The following is a 23,233-nucleotide window of genomic DNA, read 5'->3' on the forward strand; positions in this document are numbered from 1 at the left end:
ATCCTAGGTGCAGTTCCCTGTCTGACCTGAGGGTAAAGGGGACGCCAGAGAGCTGCAAGTTCCAAACCAGAAGTGGGATATAAATAAATCCCCTAAAGAAAGGAACTGGGAGAAAGGAACTGTGTTTTGTTTTTATTTTTACAGGACCAAACATGAGGAATTAGAAGTCAAAATCCCACACAGCGAAGAAGACATTATCATACCTAGAGTGTGAATTACTGGAAAATATGTTGTTGACCATCAAAAATAGCTCAGAGTAGCAATATACGTTATTGACAAATTGCACAAAGACATAGAACAGCCAGACGTATTATTGAATGAGAAAGTGAAATTACTTTAGAACTTTAAATCAGATTTCTTGGACTATAAGACACACTTTTCCATTACGTCCCTTCAGACAGCACCATACAGGTAGTCCTTCCTTGACCTGTAGCGGGACAGGATTGCAGAGAGTTTAAAAGGCCCCTCCCTTCTCCACCCTCCAGGTTTTTTTTCCTGTCCTTACAGGGGATGATTGTATGACAGGTTGCTCCCTCCCTCCACCCTCCAGGATTTTTTCCTGTCCTTAGATGGGATGGTGGTATGAGAGGTTGCTCCTAGAGTGAAGATAGTCCGTACAACCAGGGCTGTGGATTCAGTAAGCCAAACCTCCAATTCTGACTCCTCAGGTTCCATGACTCAGACTCCACGACTTTGACTCGCTCATACATGGCTCATGTTTAAGTGATAAATTTACTGTAGTAAAATGGTTACATCATGTTTTTAATCATTATGATACAATAATCAAGCCATTTAGATAGAAAATATATTTATAGGAATACAACTTTAGAACACAAAAACTTTTACATATTTTCAATATATTATACACTATGAAGTAAGTGGGGAAAAAACAGTTTTCAACAAAAACATACTGACTAACATTTGTGCAGTCTGAATTTGTTCTTTGAAATAGCATCGCCTCCATCAGATCCTCCTTCATAGATGACTTCAAATCTGACTTAATTAATTTAAGGCTAGAGAACAACCTCTCTAAACTAACTTGGGTTGGTGGCAAAGCAGTATTCACATGGGCAACATCTCTAACAATTTCAGGGTATAAAGGAATTGCCTCGTGCACCGTCAGTTTTGATGAATGATTGAACTCTTTACTTTTTTGAGAGCAAATGAAAAAGCTGGCTGAAATATGGTCAATCTGTTTTCTATGGGAGTGGAACCTATTTCCCTGCTCCATGTCACCAACATACTTGTCGAAATCAAACTCCTCATCTGATGAGGATGAAGGAACAGCAGCACTGGCAGGATCCGAGTCCTCTTGCTCTTTGTCATCCTGTAGCCCACTCATCCTAACTTCTACCTCAATAAGAGCTTCTTTTCCTTTCATAAGCTGTTGATCATCCTGCAATATGCGATGACTCTGGTCCACATAAACAGATGCCAGATGAATTTTATTTTCTAATAGTGTCTCTCCGTTTTATTGAAACGGCAATGCCATCTGCAATTAAACCTCTTTGGGACAGGCAAAACAAGTTCTTCCACTCCCTTATAAAATGCCAGGAGTTAAATCCTCAGCTTTTAACTGTTTAGTCACACTAAATGGATGCTGAAGCAATTCCTTCAATTCAGCCACCTGTGGCCATTGACCTTCTGTAGTGTTACCTGAGGTTTGGTCATATCTACAAGGAAGGGTTTCAGCTCAAGCAATCGCTCAGTCATTAAATAGGTGCTGCCCAGCCGAGTGGCTTGAATCACAATTGCCCCTTGTCCAGCATGTCTCTTCAAGATGGAATAATAATCTTTATTTATATATAGCGCTAACATATTACGCAGCGCTTTACAGTTTGCACACATTATCATCGCTGTCCCCGATGGGGCTCACAATCTAAATTCCCTTTCAGTATGTCTTCGGAATGTGGGAGGAAACCGGAGTGCCCGAAGGAAACCCACACAAACATGGAGAGAACATACAAGCTCTTTGTAGATGTTGTCCAAGGTGGGATTAGAACCCAGGACTCCAGCACTGCAAGGCTGCTGTGCTAACCACTGCGCCACCGTGGAATCAATTTTAGGGGTTCTGGTAGCAATAGCCAATTTCCTTACTTTGCTAATCAGAGTTAAAGCATGTGCCTCTTGCAGCTATCTCTTTTTGCCAGCTGCAGCGTGTGCACAACACAGCGCATGTGATGAATAGGAAAGAGGTGTGAAGCAGCTTCAACAAGATCATCTAATTGTAAATAATCATTTTGCTGTTCTTCTGTAGTAATATCTGTTTGTTCCTCCGTTATTGGAACAGTACTGTGGCCTTCCATCTCCAATATACTGAATGAAATGTTCTAGCTGCTATTCACCTTCATTATTCTCATTCATCAGTTTAATGGTACTTATCATGTTTGAAGCATTATCAGTTACAATAGCAAGAACCTGTTCTTTTGTGAGTTCATATTCTTGCACAACTTTTTCCACTAAGGTCTGGAGAAACTGGTTGCAGTTATGAGCTATAGTATCTTTTACTGCCAGCGTCTCAGTAACAATTTTTTTATTGCCACAAATATCGAATGTGCATAGCAAAATAGTTCACTTTGTTACATGTGCAGGCATCCATTTTAGGAAACACAAAGCATTTCTTGAGTCTTTTTAAGATTTTCCTTTTGGTTAAAGGGCCACTGTCACCCCCTCCAGCCGTTATAAACTAAAAGAGCCACCTTAGAACTTATAAAGAAAAAACACGTATTTATGAACAGATAACAAAACTTTATTAGATTGTATAAAAACAAACAATTAAAAATAGCCAACAGTGCTACAAGTGAGCCAGAAAATATATGTAGGCATCACCAAAAGATAGGTAGATAAATAACTAAAGTAACATCCTGCATATAGATTCCTTAATATAAAAATCCTAAACACCAGGGTAAGGCACTATACACAGAGCAAATTATACACATAGAAACCCTGATCCTTAAATCCCTCAATCCCTCAATCACCATTATATAGAAATGTCTCTATGGGTGGGTGGACACAGGGTTTGGAGTAAAGATAGCAAGTTATATGCATGTGCTGGTGCCGTCCATAGGGCCAAGCAAGGCTCTTAATACTATAACCCCTGAAGTATAAGTTATATAAATATGCAGAAACGCCATAACATAGAACAAATAACACTTAGCAATATACAGATGGTGAAGCCGCAACCCCAATGCGCATACCGGCAATGTGCCTTCGTCAGGGGGAGTGGCATCACACTGGAAACATGCCCTTTTTGTACGAACGATAACCAATGAGTGAGTGCGGTGTCATAAATCACATGACCGGAAGATAGATCCAGAAGGATCATGGTACTTGTAGTCAGAAGCCGGAAAACATGGTTCTAAATGGCGCATGACGTCCGGCATCCCCAGATAAAGTGGAGCCAGCAAGTGCGTCATGACTGGAGGTAGGACGCCGGCGAGGACTCCCCGACCGCACACAGAACCGGTGCGAGCAGGGAGCCGCCCCTGACCTCCGCCCACAGCCAGTGAGACGCCGTCGCCGGCAACACCCACCGGGGCACCCGGGCGCATGCGCACAAACCATGAAAGATGTCGGCCCATCTCACTTATGTGTAGGGATCTGTTTCCACCCAGCTAATGACATAGGCCATGATAAGCGTGAAGACCATACCGTAATATAAATAAAACATAAAATCAGGCCCTCAGTTTTACGACAAAGTAAAGAAAACTCTATCTCATGAGGTGGCGAATATATTAAGTATAAATACCAATCACTGGGCTAGATATCAACTTGTATATACATGCACACATACTTAGGAACACACACTCCTTAAATCACTAAGGAAAAAACCATTGGAATATGTGATAAAGTGCACAAAAAGAACCATAAACAAATAAGGTGTGAAACACAACTAATATTCCAGTGAAGAATAGTGAAGTGATAAAGTTGGGGAATCATCTGATAAGTCACAGTATTCTTTCAAACCAATGAAGACAAGGTTTGGCGGCAACAAACGGAAAGGAGATCACAAGTTTTCAGCGAACAAACGAGGAACACACGAGTCCAATCAGGAATCCAGTAACGGACCAAAGGTAATTAACCTATCTGAACATTCCTTTTCTGATTTTGAATTACAACTGCTATCTAAAGGATTGACATTCTCACCAACTAGCAGGTTTGATCCGTTTACAGCCGTTAAGGATCTCCATATTTTCGCAAGATCCCTTATTTTTAAGAAATGGTTCCACAATGAAGACACAAAACGGATGTTCCCATTTCCGGACGAGCAAGAGGTGCTCCAGATTCTGGAAGAACTTAGCAGGGAACACGATTTACCACCTTTAGGTATAGTACCATCATCTTTGAAACGAAAATCTCAAAAGTTTCCCTCTTTGTCAGTGTGCCCCAATATTGAAATTTTCGTTCAACTTGTCACCAATGATTTTGAAAAAATACCAAAAAATATTCATGATGAAAATTTGACCATCTCTGAACGTATTGGCCTAAAACGCCTTAAAAAACTTGATGATGTAGTTTTTAAACCCGCTGACAAAGGGGGAAACGTGGTGGTGTGGCCCTGCAAAATGTACGAGAGTGAGGCGTACCGGCAACTCAGAGACCCTTTATGTTATAAGAAACTCACTTACAATCCAATGTCTTCATACAGGGATCTTCTGGGTAAAATTCTTCAGACAGCATTGGACAAGGAGATTATTACACAGGAGACACGTAATCTTCTTTGGACTAAAGATCCATCTGTTCCAACTTTATAGCTTCTGCCTAAAGTCCACAAGGACATCAAAAATCCCCCAGGTAGGCCTATAATCTCAGGGATAGGGGGATTAACTGAAAATATTGGCAAGTACATTGACTCCTTTTTGAAACCACTTGTTGAAACCATTCCTTCTTATCTACGAGACACATCGGATTTCTTGTGTAGGGTGGACTCCATACACATGGACGAGGACATGCTCCTCGTTACGTGTGATGTGGAGTCCCTCTACACAAGTATCCGTCATCCGGATGGAATTAGGGCAGTCAGTTATTTTTTATCTATGACCAAATTTTCCCAAGATGAGACAGGTTTTCTTTTACAACTTTTGGATTTTTTGCTCACTCACAATTTTTTTATTTTTAACGGGTCCCTCTACCTACAGCTCCAGGGGACAGCCATGGGGGCGGCCTGTGCGCCCTCCTATGCTAATCTGTTCCTGGGGCTGTGGGAGAGGGACCTATTCTCGTCAGATCAGTGTTCGTCGATGGACCGGGTCATTCTTTGGGCCCGGTACATCGACAACATTTTTCTGATCTGGCGGGGTACACCAGTTGAGTTAGAGGAGTTTTTTGTTAATCTGAACAAAAATTCTTTCAATATCAAATTGACTTACAAATACCATGCCTGTCAAATTGAATTCTTGGATGTATTAATTAAAAAGGATATCACTGGCCAATTGTAGACAGACCTGTTCCGTAAGGAAACTGCGGTCAACTCTATCCTGCATGCCACGTCCTCCCATCCGGCTCATGTGGTGAGATCCGTCCCGGTTGGCCAATTTCTTAGACTTAGGCGCTTATGTTTGACGGATTGTGATTTTGAAGATCGTGCTAAAGAAATGAAAGACAGATTTTATGAACGTGGTTACAGCAAGCGTTCTGTTAAACATGCATACAATCGAGCCAAAAATGCCAATCGTCAAGAGTTGATGTACGTAAAAACAACTAAAACCAAAATGGAGTCCCCAAGGATGGTAACAAGTTACCATTCTCAGTGGCAGAGGATGTATGAAAGCATACAAAAACACTGGCCAGTATTACTGGCAGATAAAATCTTGCGACAATACTTGCCTGAAAGACCAGCTGTCACAGCTCGTCGCTGTAACAATTTACAGGAACATCTGGTAAGAAGTTACTACACTCCTAAAAATCAACCTCGGCCATTTGCCTGTATAGGTAAAAAAACAACTAATGCATGGGGATGTGTATCCTGTGGCAAATGTATCGCATGTCCGAATATCGAAAGGACAAAAGAGTTTCTCTCATCTGATGGACGGACCTTTGCCATTACACATTCAATCAACTGTTTGACACAAACGGTGATTTACCATGCAACCTGTCCGTGTTCTCTTATTTATATAGGCCTTACCACACGAGCTCTGAAGGTCAGAGTTCGAGAACACGTACGAGATATTGCGGCAGCTGCTAAAATTGATGACTTGGAACAATTGAAAACAATTCCAAGGCATTTCAAGCAATATCACGCTTGTGATCCATCTGGCCTTCGAGTTAAAGGTATTGATCACATTAAATCCAACCTTCGAGGAGGTAACCTCGGTCGCCTGTTAGCCCAAAAAGAGGCCAAATGGATTTGGACTCTACGCACTCTCCACCCTAATGGCCTAAATGAATCCCTTAGTTTTGCTCCCTTTCTCTAGATTTTGACCCCGTGCACCTAGTTGTTTTTAAAGTTTTCTTTGGCATCTGTTTTTTTATGTGATTTTGAGTTGTTGATTTTAACCTTGTTTTTATTTTGTACTAACTTGTGCTATTTTAATATGCCCTTTAGTATGTTCGTGGTGAATCCTCACTTATTTCTTTGTGATCCAATGATGCGGACTCCTATAGGAGAGATTGATACATAACCGTTTGCCCTCTACGTGATTATATCTACGACAACAAGGAAAATTCGAATATTGCTATACGTTGATACATCGGACATTTTTTCTTCCTTGTCCTGGTTGATAGACTTTTATATATTTCTTATGTCTTGGTATCATGTATTTTACTATTTTTTACACTGTGGCTCTTTTTAGGATCTTTACACTGTGCAATGATTAATGTATTTACACTATAGATATGTATTATTAGTTTAATATTTATTCTATATATATATGGCCTATATGCCTTGTTTTGCAATTTAGTTTATAATATTATATAAAGATACTTTGATATATTATATGTATCCTATATCATCTTGTGTGAGATGGATGTATATTTCTACCAGATTTATCAGTAATATATGCCTTGGTTAGTTATGCACTCACTTGCGTATATATCACTTTTTTACTATTTATTCTAGTACTATTATAATTACTATTCAATATTTTTCTGTCTAATATTAATAAAATCTTTTTTCACTTCACCATTTGTCACTGGTATATGAGTGGTGTTTCACACCCTATTTGGTTTTCTTACTTTAGTTACACACTCACTTGTGTATACATCGCTTTTTTACTATTTATTCTAGTATTATTATTATTATTATTATCCAATATTTTTTGTTTAATATTAAAAATTCTTTATCACTTCACTATTCTTCACTGGAATATTAGTTGTGTTTCACACCTTATTTGTTTATGGTTCTTTTTGTGCACTTTATCACATATTCCAATGGTTTTTTCCTTAATGATTTAAGGAGTGTGTGTTCCTAAGTATGTGTGCATGTATATACAAGTCGATATCTAGCCCAGTGATTGGTATTTATACTTAATATATTCGCCACCTCATGAGATAGAGTTTTCTTTACTTTGTCGTAAAACTGAGGGCCTGATTTTATGTTTTATTTATAATACGGTATGGTCTTCACGCTTATCATGGCCTATGTCATTAGCTGGGTGGAAACAGATCCCTACACATAAGTGAGATGGGCCGACATCTTTCATGATTTGTGCGCATGCGCCCGGGTGCCCCGGTGGGTGTTGCCGGCGACAGCGTCTCTCACTGGCTGTGGGCGGATGTCGGGGGCGGCTCCCTGCTCGCACCGGTTCTGTGTGCGGTTGGGGAGTCCTCTGTTATAATCCCAGTGGCTGAGGATCACAGGAATAACTAGCTAAGTTACTAAGCATAGGACAAGCTCTAGGGAGGTGGTAACTGGACTGACCGCAAACCTAATCCTAACCAAACACACTAAAGATAGCCGGTGAACATGCCTAAAAGCCTGGACGTCTCGACGCAGCCTGAGGAACTAACTACCCCTAAAGAGAAAGCAAGACCTCACTTGCCTCAAGAGAAATAACCCCAAAGATTTAGGAAGCCCCCAACAAATAATAACAGTGAGGTAAGGGGAAAACACGTACGTAGGAATGAAAACAGATTCAGCAAATGAGGCCCGCTAAAACTAGATAGCAGAAGACAGATAGAGAACTGTGCGGTCAGTAGAAAACCCTACAAAATATCCACGCTGAGAATTCAAGAACCCCCACACCAACTAGCGGTGTGGGGGGAGAAACTCAGCCCCCTAGAGCTACCAGCAAGCAAGGAATCACATATTAGCAAGCTGGACAAAAAACCTATTGAACACTGATGATCAAAAAATGCACAAACGGAAACTTAGCTTCTCTTGAAGAGACTGGGAGCTAGGTAGTCAGAAGGAATCAGAATAGCACTGAATACATTGACAGCAGTCATTGAACTGAGAGTTCCAGAGAGCTAAATAGGAAACCAACCCACATATAACGAGACAGCTGATGCCAGCCACAAACCTGCAGAAAGACAGCACTCACACAGTACCACTCGTGACCACAAGAGGGAGCCCAGAAAAAGAGTTCACAACAGTACCCCCCCCCCCTTGTGGAGGGGGCACCGAACCCTCATCAAGACCCCCAGGGCGATCAGGATGAGCAGCATGGAAGGCATGAACCAAATCTGCCGCATGAACATCAGACGCGACAACCCAGGAATTATCCTCCTGACCATAGCCCTTCCACTTAACCAAATACTGAATCCTCCGTCTAGAAATACGAGAATCCAAGATCTTCTCCACCACGTACTCCAATTCGCCCTCAACCAGCACCGGAGCAGGAGGCTCAACAGAAGGAACCACAGGCACCACATACCTCCGCAACAAAGACCTGTGGAATACATTATGAATGGCAAACGATGCTGGGAGGTCCAAACGAAAAGACACTGGATTAAGGATTTCCAAAATCTTATAAGGACCGATGAAGCGAGGCTTGAATTTAGGAGAGGAGACCTTCATAGGAACAAACCGAGAAGACAGCCATACCAAATCCCCAACATGAAGTCGGGGACCCACACAGCGACGGCGGTTGGCAAAGCGCTGAGCCTTCTCCTGTGACAACTTCAAATTGTCCACCACATGGTTCCAAATCTGCTGCAACCTATCCACCACAGAATCCACCCCCGGACATTCAGAAGGCTCGACCTGACACGAGGAAAAACGAGGATGAAAACCAGAATTGCAGAAAAAAGGCGAAACCAAAGTAGCAGAACTAGCCCGATTATTAAGGGCAAACTCGGCCAATAGCAAAAAAGTCACCCAATCATCCTGATCAGCAGAAACAAAACATCTTAAATAAATTTCCAACGTCTGATTAGTTCGCTCGGTTTGGCCATTCGTCTGAGGATGGAAGGCTGACGAAAAAGACAAATCAATGCCCATCTTAGCACAAAAAATCCGCTAAAATCTGGACACAAACTGGGATCCTCTGTCAGACACAATATTTTCAGGGATGCCGTGCAAGCGAACCACATTCTGAAAAAATAAAGGAACCAAATCAGAGGAGGAAGGCAATTTAGGCAAGGGCATCAAATGGACCATTTTGGAAAAACGATCACACACCACCCAGATGACAGACATTCTCTGAGATACTGGAGGATCCGAAATAAAATCCATGGAAATGTGCGTCCAAGGCCTCTTCGGGACAGGCAAAGGCAAAAGCAAACCGCTGGCACGAGAACAGCAAGGAACGCACATCCCGCGACAAGGAAGGCCACCAGAAGGACCTAGCTACCAAAAATCCCAGGATGACCCACCAACACCGAAGAATGAACCTCGGAAATAACTCTGCTGGTCCATCTATCTGGGACAAACAGTCTCTCTGGTGGGCAACGGTCAGGTCTATCCGCCTGAAATTTCTGCAGCACTCGTCGCAAATCTGGGGAAATGGCAGACAAAATAACTCCCTCTCTGAGAATACCAGCCGGCTCTGAAACTCCCGGAGAATCCGGCACAAAACTCCTAGAAAGAGCATCAGCCTTCACGTTCTTCGAACCAGGCAGGTACGAGACCACGAAATCGAAACGGGAGAAAAACAAGACCAACGCGCCTGTCTAGGATTCGCGCTTGGCAGACTCGAGATAAATCAGATTTTTGTGATCAGTCAAGACCACCACACGATGCTTAGCTCCCTCGAGCCAATGTCGCCACTCCTCAAATGCCCACTTCATAGCCAACAACTCCTGATTACCAACATCATAATTCCGCTCGGCAGGCGAAAACTTTCTTGAAAAGAAGGCACAAGGCTTCATCACAGAGCACTCAGAGCCTCTCTGCGACAAAACAGCCCCTGCTCCAATCTCAGAAGCATCCACCTCGACCTGAAAAGGAAGAGAGATATCAGGCTGACATAAGACTGGAGCTGAAGAAAACCGGCGCTTCAGCTCCCGAAAGGCTTCCACTGCCGCAGGAGACCAATTAGTCACATCAGAACCCTTCTTGGTAAAAACCGTCAAGGGCTTAACCACGCCAGAAAAATTAGCGATGAAGCGACGGTAAAAATTAGCAAAACCCAAGAACTTCTGAAGACTCTTAACAGATGTAGGCTGAGTCCAGTCATGAATAGCCTGGACCTTGACTGGGTCCATCTCAATAGTAGAAGGAGAAAAAATAAAACCCAAAAAGGAAACCTTCTGTACTCCGAAGAGACATTTTGAGCCCTTCACAAATAAAACATTAGCACGCAGGACCTGAAACACCATCCTGACCTGCTTCACATGGGACTCCCAATCATCCGAAAAGACCAAAATGTCATCCAGATACACAATCATAAATTTATCCAGATATTCTCGGAATATGTCATGCATGAAGGACTGAAACACAGAAGGAGCATTAGAGAGTCCAAAAGGCATCACCAAGAACTCAAAATGGCCTTCGGGCGTATTAAATGCTGTTTTCCATTCATCCCCCTGCTTAATACGCACAAGATTATACGCACCACGAAGATCTATCTTGGTGAACCAACTGGACCCCTTAATCCGAGCAAACAAATCAGACAATAATGGCAAAGGATACTGAAACTTGACCGTGATTTTATTTAGAAGACGATAGTCTATGCAAGGTCTCAGAGAGCCATCCTTCTTGGCCACAAAAAAGAAACCTGCCCCAAGAGGGGAGGAGGATGGGCGAATATGTCCCTTCTCCAAAGACTCCTTTATATAACTCCGCATCGCGGCATGTTCTGGTATAGACAAATTAAAAAGTCGTCCCTTAGGGAACTTACTACCAGGAATCAAATTTATAGCACAATCACAATCCCTATGAGGAGGTAGGGCACTGGATCTGGGCTCATCAAATACATCCTGGTAGTCCGACAAAAACTCAGGGACTTCAGAAGGAGTAGAAGAAGCAATTGACACCAAAGGAGTATCGCCATGAATCCCCTGACAACCCCAACTTGACACAGACATAGCTTTCCAATCCAAAACTGGGTTATGGGCCTGCAGCCATGGCAGACCCAAAACAACAACATCATGCAGATTATGCAGCACAAGAAAGCGAATCACCTCCTGATGTACAGGAGTCATGCACATTGTCACTTGAGTCATCAATTCCCCTCAGTGGAATAGGAAATTCCAAAGGCTCCAGGACAAAACCACAGCGCTCAGCAAACGATAAATCCATCAGACTCAGGGCCGCACCTGAATCCACAAAAGCCATAACCGAGTAGGATGACAAATAACAAATTAAAGTAACAGACAAAATGAACTTAGGCTGTATAGTACCAATGGTGACAGGTTTAGCGATCTTTTTTAAGCACTTAGAGCATGCTGAGATAACATGAGTAGAATCACCACAGTAAAAGCATAACCCATTTTGACGTCTATGACTTTGCCGCTCATTTCTAGTCAGAATTCTGTCACATTGCATTGACTCAGGTCTCTGTTCAGAAAACACCGCCAGAGGATGCGCAGATTTGCGCTCCCGCAAACGCCGATCAATCAGAATGGCCAAAGCCATTAAATCACTCAGACCTCTAGGCGTGGGGAACCCCACCATAACATTCTTAATGGCTTCAGAAAGACCTCTGAAATTTGCAGCTAGGGCACACTCATTCCATTGAGTAAGCACCGACCATTTCCTAAATTTTTTACAATAAATCTCTACTTCATCCTGACCTTGAGAGAGGGTCAGCAAAGCCTTTTCTGCCTGATTCTCAAGATTAGGTTCCTCATAAAGCAGTCCAAGCTCCAGAAAAAACGCATCCACATTAAGCAATGCAGGATCTCCTGGCGCCAGAGAGAAAGCCCAATCTTGAGGGTCGCCGCGTAACAAGGAGATAACAATTTTAACTTGCTGAGCGGAATCACCAGAGGAACGAGGTCTCAAGGATAGAAATAATTTACAATTATTCTTAAAATTCAGAAACCTAGATCTATCTCCAGAAAACAACTCAGGAATAGGTATCTTTGGCTCAGACATAGGGCTATGAACAACAAAATCCTGAATGTTTTGCACCTTTGCAGCAAGATGATCCACACTAGAAGTCAGACTCTGAATATCCATGTCTGCAGCTGAGCTCAGAACCACCCAGAGATTAAGGGGATGAGAGAAGCTGGACAGACTGCAGCAAAGGAAGAGAAAAAAAAAATTGTACTCAGGACTTCTTTTATCCCACTTCTGCGAAGCATTAAACACTTTTTTTGGCCTGCTGTACTGTTATGATCCCAGTGGCTGAGGATCACAGGAATAACTAGCTAAGTTACTAAGCATAGGACAAGCTCTAGGGAGGTGGTAACTGGACTGACCGCAAACCTGATCCTAACCAAACACACTAAAGGTAGCCGGTGAACGTGCCTAAAAGCCTGGACGTCTCAACGCAGCCTGAGGAACTAACTACCCCTAAAGAGAAAGCAAGACCTCACTTGCCTCAAGAGAAATAACCCCAAAGATATAGGAAGCCCCCAACAAATAATAACGGTGAGGTAAGGGGAAAACACGTACGTAGGAATGAAAACAGATTCAGCAAATGAGGCCCGCTAAAACTAGATAGCAGAAGACAGAGAACTGTGCGGTCAGTAGAAAACCCTACAAAATATCCATGCTGAGAATTCAAGAACCCCCACACCAACTAACGGTGTGGGGGGAGAAACTCAGCCCCCTAGAGCTACCAGCAAGCAAGGAATCACATATTAGCAAGCTGGACAAGAAACATATTGAACACTGATGATCAAAAAATGCACAAACGGAAACTTAGCTTCTCTTGAAGAGACTGGGAGCCAGGTAGTCAGAAGGAATCAGAATAGCACTGAATACATTGACAGCAGGCATTGAACTGAGAGTTCCAGAGAGCTAAATAGGAAACCAACCCACATATAACGAGACAGCTGATGCCAGCCACAAACCTGCAGAAAGACAGTACTCACACAGTACCACTTGTGACCACAAGAGGGAGCCCAGAAATAGAGTTCACAACAGTCCTCGCCGGCGTCCTACCTCCAGTCATGACGCACTCGCTGGCTCCACTTTATCTGGGGATGCCGGATGTCATGCGCCATTTAGAACCATGTTTTCCGGCTTCTGACTACAAGTACCATGATCCTTCTGGATCTATCTTCCGGTCATGTGATTTATGACACCGCACTCGCTCATTGGTTATTGTTCGTACAAAAAGGGCATGTTTCCGGTGTGATGCCACTCCCCCTGACGAAGGCACATTGCCGAAATGCGCATTGGGGTTGCGGCATCACCATCTGTATATTGGTAAGTGTTATTTGTTCTATGTTATGGCATTTCTGCATATTTATATAACTTATACTTCAGGGGTTATAGTATTAAGAGCCTTGCTTGGCCCTATGGACGGCACCAGCACATGCATATAGCTTGCTATCTTTACTCCAAACCCTGTGTCCACCCACCCATAGAGACATTTCTATATAATGGTGATTGAGGGATTTAAGGATCAGGGTTTCTATGTGTATAATTTGCTCTGTGTAAATTTGGTCGCTACGACGGCACGATCCGTGACCTTGCAGCGTCGCTTGATTATCGCTCCAGCGTCGTAGACTGCGGTCACACTTTGCAATGCACGGCGCTGGAGCGATAATTTCATGACGTAGTTGCGATGTAGAAGTCATACGGGACATTGGGAATATCGTGCACACCTTTGTTACACGCTGCGATCATGCCGCCACAGCGGGACACTTGACGACGAAATAAAGTTTCAAACGATCTGCTACGACGTACGATTCTCAGCGGGGTCCCTGATCGCAGTAGCGTGTCAGACACAGTGAGATCGTAACTATATCGCTGGAACGTCACGGATCGTGCCGTTGTAGCGACCAAAGTGCCACTGTGTGACAGTACCCTTACCCTGGTGTTTAGGATTTATATATTAAGGAATCTATATGCAGGATGTTACTTTAGTTATTTATCTACCTATCTTTTGGTGATGCCTACATATATTTTCTGGCTCACTTGTAGCACTGTTGGCTATTTTTAATTGTTTGTTTTTATACAATCTAATAAAGTTTTGTTATCTGTTCATAAATACGTGTTTTTTCTTTATAAGTTCTAATCTATATTTTGCGTAGAACTAGTTTCTATCCTTTTTGTATTGGACACAGTCCTTTAATTTGGGACTCTATAACCACTATTACTATTAATTTCTAATGTGTCCTTAGCAAGAATAACTATATGCTATTGTACTATTTACTGTGTATTTTCACAGAGTTCGATATTCTTTGCAACCATGGATTTCAAGGCCAGAGATAGTGTCTGGCTATCACAAGTAGCCCAGGTGTTCGGTGAGTCTGGTTGCACGGGGTCAGGGATCTCTAATGATTTGAGCACTCTACAATTAAAAATACAGCGATTAATGCATAAAAGGACCAAAATTTGGTGGAACAGAGCGTTCTTGGAAAACTATATAAAAAAGAAGTATATTCCACGTGGTCTCCGAATTCAGATTTTTCCGTCATTCCCAATTGACAACGAAGGGTTTATATCCAAATGGGAAGATGTCTGCAGTAAGGGGTCTAATCAACTTATGGAGTTACTAATTGAATTAAATAAGAACACTATGACTGAAATTGAATCTGAAATTGATGAACTCTTTATTGCATTCAAATGTGATGCCACTCCTGAGATTATTTCTGCCTTTAATACATCTTTGACAAAAAAATCTGAAGAGTGGGAGACGCAGATTAAAACATTGCAGGCGAAAAAACTGGCTCGTGATACAATGGACTACCAACAGAATAAGGTATACAGATGGCGACACCGTAATACTAGAGTGCGTAATAGAAGATCGGCATCTATGTCTTCGGCATCTTCAGTTGGGGAATTGTTATGGTTCTCAATGGCAAGAGAACATAGCCCAGCAAACATAAGAACTAGCTCTTGGAAGGATGGAAACTAAACTGACCATGAACTAAACCTGCCGCACAACTAACAGTAGCCGGGTAGCGTTGCCTACGTTTTTTATCCCTAGACGCCCAGCGCCAGCCGGAGGACTAACTAATCCTGGCAGAGGAAAATATAGTCCTGGCTCACCTCTAGAGAAATTTCCCCGAAAGGCAGACAGAGGCCCCCACATATATTGGCGGTGATTTTAGATGAAAATGACACACGTAGTATGAAAATAGGTTTAGCAAAATTGAGGTCCGCTTACTAGATAGCAGGAAGACAGAAAGGGCACTTTCATGGTCAGCTGAAAACCCTATCAAAACACCATCCTGAAATTACTTTAAGACTCTAGTATTAACTCATAACATCAGAGTGGCAATTTCAGATCACAAGAGCTTTCCAGACACAGAAACGAAACTACAGCTGTGAACTGGAACAAAATGCAAAAACAAACGAGGACAAAGTCCACTTAGCTGGGAGTTGTCTAGCAGCAGGAACATGCACAGAAAGGCTTCTGATTACAATGTTGACCGGCATGGAAGTGACAGAGGAGCAAGGTAAAATAGCGACTCCCACATCCTGATGGGAACAGGTGAACAGAGGGGATGATGCACACAAGCTCAACTCCACCAGTGGCCACCGGGGGAGCCCAAAATCCAATTTCACAACAGTACCCCCCCTTCAAGGAGGGGGCACCGAACCCTCACCAGAACCACCAGGGCGATCAGGATGAGCCCTATGAAAGGCACAGACCAGATCGGAGGCATGAACATCAGAGGCAGTCACCCAAGAATTATCCTCCTGACCGTATCCCTTCCATTTGACCAGATACTGGAGTTTCCGTCTGGAAACACGGGAGTCCAAGATTTTTTCCACAACGTACTCCAACTCGCCCTCAACCAACACCGGAGCAGGAGGCTCAACGGAAGGCACAACCGGTACCTCATACCTGCGCAATAATGACCGATGAAAAACATTATGAATAGAAAAAGATGCAGGGAGGTCCAAACGGAAGGACACAGGGTTAAGAATCTCCAATATCTTGTACGGGCCGATGAACCGAGGCTTAAACTTAGGAGAAGAAACCCTCATAGGGACAAAACGAGAAGACAACCACACCAAGTCCCCAACACAAAGCCGAGGACCAACCCGACGCCGGCGGTTGGCAAAAAGCTGAGTCTTCTCCTGGGACAACTTCAAATTGTCCACTACCTGCCCCCAAATCTGATGCAACCTCTCCACCACAGCATCCACTCCAGGACAATCCGAAGATTCCACCTGACCAGAAGAAAATCGAGGATGAAACCCCGAATTACAGAAAAAAGGAGATACCAAGGTGGCAGAGCTGGCCCGATTATTGAGGGCAAACTCCGCTAAAGGCAAAAAAGCAACCCAATCATCCTGATCTGCAGACACAAAACACCTCAAATATGTCTCCAAGGTCTGATTCGTCCGCTCGGTCTGGCCATTAGTCTGAGGATGGAAAGCAGACGAGAAAGACAAATCTATGCCCATCCTAGCACAGAATGCTCGCCAAAATCTAGACACGAATTGGGTTCCTCTGTCAGAAACGATATTCTCCGGAATACCATGCAAACGGACCACATTTTGAAAAAACAGAGGAACCAACTCGGAAGAAGAAGGCAACTTAGGCAGGGGAACCAAATGGACCATCTTAGAGAAACGGTCACACACCACCCAGATGACAGACATCTTCTGAGAAACAGGAAGATCCGAAATAAAATCCATCGAGATGTGCGTCCAGGGCCTCTTCGGGATGGGCAAGGGCAACAACAATCCACTAGCCCGAGAACAACAAGGCTTGGCCCGAGCACAAACGTCACAAGACTGCACAAAGCCTCGCACATCTCGAGACAGGGAAGGCCACCAGAAGGACCTTGCCACCAAATCCCTGGTACCAAAGATTACAGGATGACCTGCCAACGCAGAAGAATGAACCTCAGAAATGACTTTACTGGTCCAATCATCAGGAACAAACAGTCTACCAGGTGGGCAACGATCAGGTCTATCCGCCTGAAACTCCTGCAAGGCCCGCCGCAGGTCTGGAGAAACGGCAGACAATATCACTCCATCCTTAAGGATACCTGTAGGTTCAGAATTACCAGGGGAGTCAGGCTCAAAACTCCTAGAAAGGGCATCCGCCTTAACATTCTTAGAACCCGGCAGGTAGGACACCACAAAATTAAACCGAGAGAAAAACAACGACCAGCGCGCCTGTCTAGGATTCAGGCGTCTGGCGGACTCAAGATAAATTAGATTTTTGTGGTCCGTCAATACCACCACCTGATGTCTAGCCCCCTCAAGCCAATGACGCCACTCCTCAAAAGCCCACTTCATGGCCAAAAGCTCCCGATTCCCAACATCATAATTCCGCTCGGCGGGCGAAAATTTACGCGAGAAAAAAGCACAAGGTCTCATCACGGAGCAATCGGAACTTCTCTGCGACAAAACCGCCCCAGCTCCGATTTCAGAAGCGTCAACCTCAACCTGAAAAGGAAGAGCAACATCAGGCTGACGCAACACAGGGGCGGAAGAAAAGCGGCGCTTAAGCTCCCGAAAGGCCTCCACAGCAGCAGGGGACCAATCAGCAACATCAGCACCCTTCTTAGTCAAATCAGTCAATGGTTTAACAACATCAGAAAAACCAGCAATAAATCGACGATAAAAGTTAGCAAAGCCCAAAAATTTCTGAAGACTCTTAAAAGAAGAGGGTTGCGTCCAATCACAAATAGCCTGAACCTTGGCAGGATCCATCTCGATGGAAGAGGGGGAAAAAATATATCCCAAAAAGGAAATCTTTTGAACCCCAAAAACGCACTTAGAACCCTTCACACACAAGGAATTAGACCGCAAAACCTGAAAAACCCTCCTGACCTGCTGGACATGAGAGTCCCAGTCATCCGAAAAAATCAAAATATCATCCAGATACACAATCATAAATTTATCCAAATAATCACGGAAAATGTCATGCATAAAGGACTGAAAGACTGAAGGGGCATTTGAAAGACCAAAAGGCATCACCAAATACTCAAAGTGGCCCTCGGGCGTATTAAATGCGGTTTTCCACTCATCCCCCTGCTTAATTCGCACCAAATTATACGCCCCACGGAGATCTATCTTAGAGAACCACTTGGCCCCCTTTATGCGAGCAAACAAATCAGTCAGAAGCGGCAACGGATATTGATATTTAACCGTGATTTTATTCAAAAGCCGATAATCAATACACGGCCTCAAAGAGCCATCTTTCTTAGCCACAAAGAAAAAACCGGCTCCTAAGGGAGATGACGAAGGACGAATATGTCCCTTTTCCAAGGACTCCTTTATATATTCTCGCATAGCAGCATGTTCAGGCACAGACAGATTAAATAAACGACCCTTAGGGTATTTACTACCCGGAATCAAATCTATGGCACAATCGCACTCCCGATGCGGAGGTAATGAACCAAGCTTAGGTTCTTCAAAAACGTCACGATATTCAGTCAAGAATTCAGGAATCTCAGAGGGAATAGATGATGAAATGGAAACCACAGGTACGTCCCCATGCGTCCCCTTACATCCCCAGCTTAACACCGACATAGCTTTTCAGTCAAGGACTGGGTTATGAGATTGCAGCCATGGCAATCCAAGCACCAACACATCATGTAGGTTATACAGCACAAGAAAGCGAATAATCTCCTGGTGATCCGGATTAATCCGCATAGTTACTTGTGTCCAGTACTGTGGTTTATTACTAGCCAATGGGGTGGAGTCAATCCCCTTCAGGGGTATAGGAGTTTCAAGAGGCTCCAAATCATACCCACAGCGTTTGGCAAAGGACCAATCCATAAGACTCAAAGCGGCGCCAGAGTCGACATAGGCATCCGCGGTAATAGATGATAAAGAACAAATCAGGGTCACAGATAGAATAAACTTAGACTGTAAAGTGCCAATTGAAACAGACTTATCAAGCTTCTTAGTACGCTTAGAGCATGCTGATATAACATGAGTTGAATCACCGCAATAGAAGCACAACCCATTTTTTCGTCTAAAATTCTGCCGTTCACTTCTGGACAGAATTCTATCACATTGCATATTCTCTGGCGTCTTCTCAGTAGACACCGCCAAATGGTGCACAGGTTTGCGCTCCCGCAGACGCCTATCGATCTGGATAGCCATTGTCATGGACTCATTCAGACCCGCAGGCACAGGGAACCCCACCATAACATCCTTAATGGCATCAGAGAGACCCTCTCTGAAATTCGCCGCCAGGGCGCACTCATTCCACTGAGTAAGCACAGCCCATTTACGGAATTTCTGGCAGTATATTTCAGCTTCGTCTTGCCCCTGAGATAGGGACATCAAGGCCTTTTCCGCCTGAAGCTCTAACTGAGGTTCCTCATAAAGCAACCCCAAGGCCAGAAAAAAACGCATCCACATTGAGCAACGCAGGATCCCCTGGAGCCAATGCAAAAGCCCAATCCTGAGGGTCGCCCCGGAGCAAGGAAATCACAAGCCTGACCTGCTGAGCAGGATCTCCAGCAGAGCGAGATTTCAGGGACAAAAACAACTTGCAATTATTTTTGAAATTTTGAAAGCAAGATCTATTCCCCGAGAAAAATTCAGGCAAAGGAATTCTAGGTTCAGATATAGGAACATGAACAACAAAATCTTGTAAATTTTGAACTTTCGTGGTGAGATTATTCAAACCTGCAGCTAAACTCTGAATATCCATTTTAAACAGGTGAACACAGAGCCATTCCAGGATTAGAAGGAGAGAGAGAGAGAAAGGCTGCAATATAGGCAGACTTGCAAGAGATTCAATTACAAGCACACTCAGAACTAAAGGAAAAAAAAAAAAAAAAAAATCTTCAGCAGACTTCTCTTTTCTCTCCTTTCTCTATTCTCAATTTGGCCATCTCTGAACGTATTGGCCTAAAACGCCTTAAAAAACTTGATGATGTAGTTTTTAAACCCGCTGACAAAGGGGGAAACGTGGTGGTGTGGCCCTGCAAAATGTACGAGAGTGAGGCGTACCGGCAACTCAGAGACCCTTTATGTTATAAGAAACTCACTTACAATCCAATGTCTTCATACAGGGATCTTCTGGGTAAAATTCTTCAGACAGCATTGGACAAGGAGATTATTACGCAGGAGACACGTAATCTTCTTTGGACTAAAGATCCATCTGTTCCAACTTTATAGCTTCTGCCTAAAGTCCACAAGGACATCAAAAATCCCCCAGGTAGGCCTATAATCTCTGGGATAGGGAGATTAACTGAAAATATTGGCAAGTACATTGACTCCTTTTTGAAACCACTTGTTGAAACCATTCCTTCTTATCTACGAGACACATCGGATTTCTTGTGTAGGGTGGACTCCATACACATGGACGAGGACATGCTCCTCGTTACGTGTGATGTGGAGTCCCTCTACACAAGTATCCGTCATCCGGATGGAATTAGGGCAGTCAGTTATTTTTTATCTATGACCAAATTTTCCCAAGATGAGACAGGTTTTCTTTTACAACTTTTGGATTTTTTGCTCACTCACAATTTTTTTATTTTTAACGGGTCCCTCTACCTACAGCTCCAGGGGACAGCCATGGGGGCAGCCTGTGTGCCCTCCTATGCTAATCTGTTCCTGGGGCTGTGGGAGAGGGACCTATTCTCTTCAGATCAGTGTTCGTCGATGGACCGGGTCATTCTTTGGGCCCGGTACATCGACAACATTTTTCTGATCTGGCGGGGTACACCAGTTGAGTTAGAGGAGATTTTTGTTAATCTGAACAAAAATTCTTTCAATATCAAATTGACTTACAAATACCATGCCTGTCAAATTTAATTCTTGGATGTATTAATTAAAAAGGATATCACTGGCCAATTGTAGACAGACCTGTTCCGTAAGGAAACTGCGGTCAACTCTATCCTGCATGCCACGTCCTCCCATCCGGCTCATGTGGTGAGATCCATCCCGGTTGGCAAATTTCTTAGACTTAGGCGCTTATGTTCGACGTGATTTTGAAGATCGTGCAAAAGAAATGAAAGAAAGATTTTATGAATGTGGTTACAGCAAGCGTTCTGTTAAACATGCATACAATCGAGCCAAAAATGCCAATCGTCAAGAGTTGATGTACGTAAAAACAACTAAAACCAAAATGGAGTCCCCAAGGATGGTAACAAGTTACCATTCTCAGTGGCAGAGGATGTATGAAAGCATACAAAAACACTGGCCAGTATTACTGGCAGATAAAATCTTGCAACAATACTTGCCTGAAAGACCAGCTGACACAGCTCGGCGCTGTAACAATTTACGGGATCATCTGGTAAGAAGTTACTACACTCCTACAAATCAACCTCGGCCATTTGCCAGTATAGGTAAAAAAACAACTAATACATGGGGATGTGTATCCTGTGGCAAATGTATCGCATGTCCGAATATCGAAAGGACAAAAGAGTTTCTCTCATCTGATGGACGGACCTTTGCCATTACACATTCAATCAACTGTTTGACACAAACGGTGATTTACCATGCAACCTGTCCGTGTTCTCTTATTTATATAGGCCTTACCACACGAGCTCTGAAGGTCAGAGTTCGAGAACACGTACGAGATATTGCGGCAGCTGCTAAAATTGATGATTTGGAACAATTGAAAACAATTCCAAGGCATTTCAAGCAATATCACGCTTGTGATCCATCTGGCCTTCGAGTTAAAGGTATTGATAACATTAAATCCAACCTTCGAGGAGGTAACCTCGGTCGCCTGTTAGCCCAAAAAGAGGCCAAATGGATTTGGACTCTACGCACTCTCCACCCTAATGGCCTAAATTAATCCCTTAGTTTTGCTCCCTTTCTCTAGATTTTGACCCCGTGCACCTAGTTGTTTTTAAAGTTTTAATCTGTTTTTTTATGTGATTTTGAGTTGTTGATTTTAACCTTGTTTTTATTTTGTACTAACTTGTGCTATTTTAATATGCCCTTTAGTATGTTCGTGGTGAATCCTCACATATTTCCTTGTGATCCAATGATGCGGACTCCTATAGGAGAGATTGATACATAACCGTTTGCCCTCTACGTGATTATATCTACGACAACAAGGAAAATTCGAATATTGCTATACGTTGATACATCGGACATTTTTTCTTCCTTGTCCTGGTTGATAGACTTTTATATATTTCTTATGTCTTGATATCATGTATTTTACTATTTTTAACACTGTGGCTCTTTTTAGGATCTTTACACTGTGCAATGATTAATGTATTTACACTATAGATATGTATTATTAGTTTAATATTTATTCTATATATATGGCCTATATGCCTTGTTTTGCAATTTAGTTTATAATATTATATAAAGATACTTTGATATATTATATGTATCCTATATCATCTTGGGTGAGATGGATGTATATTTCTACCAGATTTATCAGTAATATATGCCTTGGTTAGTTATGCACTCACTTGCGTATACACTCACTGGCCACTTTATTAGGTACACCATGCTAGTAACGGGTTGGACCCCCTTTTGCCTTCAGAACTGCCTCAATTCTTCGTGGCATAGATTCAACAAGGTGCTGGAAGCATTCCTCAGAGATTTTGGTCCATATTGACATGATGGCATCACACAGTTGCCGCAGATTTGTCGGCTGCACATCCCTGATGCGAATCTCCCGTTCCACCACATCCCAAAGATGCTCCACTGGATTGAGATCTGGTGACTGAGGAGGCCATTTGAGTACAGTGAACTCATTGTCATGTTCAAGAAACCAATCTGAGATGATTTTAGCTTTATGACATGGCGCATTATCCTGCTGAAAGTAGCCATCAGATGTTGGGTACATTGTGGTCATAAAGGGATGGACATGGTCAGCAACAATACTCAGGTAGGCTGTGG

General features: G+C 43.1%; 1 protein-coding gene and 1 long non-coding RNA gene across 2 annotated transcripts in view; both read left to right on the forward strand.

Moving 5' to 3' along the window:
* The window catches only part of LOC143767626 (uncharacterized), a 498,682-nt gene that overhangs the window by 123,200 nt on the left and 352,249 nt on the right, over positions 1 to 23,233 (forward strand). The window lies entirely within an intron of this gene.
* On the forward strand, positions 3,977 to 22,771 carry LOC143767724 (uncharacterized). The gene is made up of 3 exons (XR_013213759.1): positions 3,977 to 4,326; positions 20,440 to 20,585; positions 22,325 to 22,771. It is a non-coding gene; the product is annotated as an uncharacterized LOC143767724 (long non-coding RNA).

Source organism: Ranitomeya variabilis, chromosome 4, assembly GCF_051348905.1.
Source record: "Ranitomeya variabilis isolate aRanVar5 chromosome 4, aRanVar5.hap1, whole genome shotgun sequence".
Lineage (NCBI taxonomy): Eukaryota > Metazoa > Chordata > Amphibia > Anura > Dendrobatidae > Ranitomeya > Ranitomeya variabilis.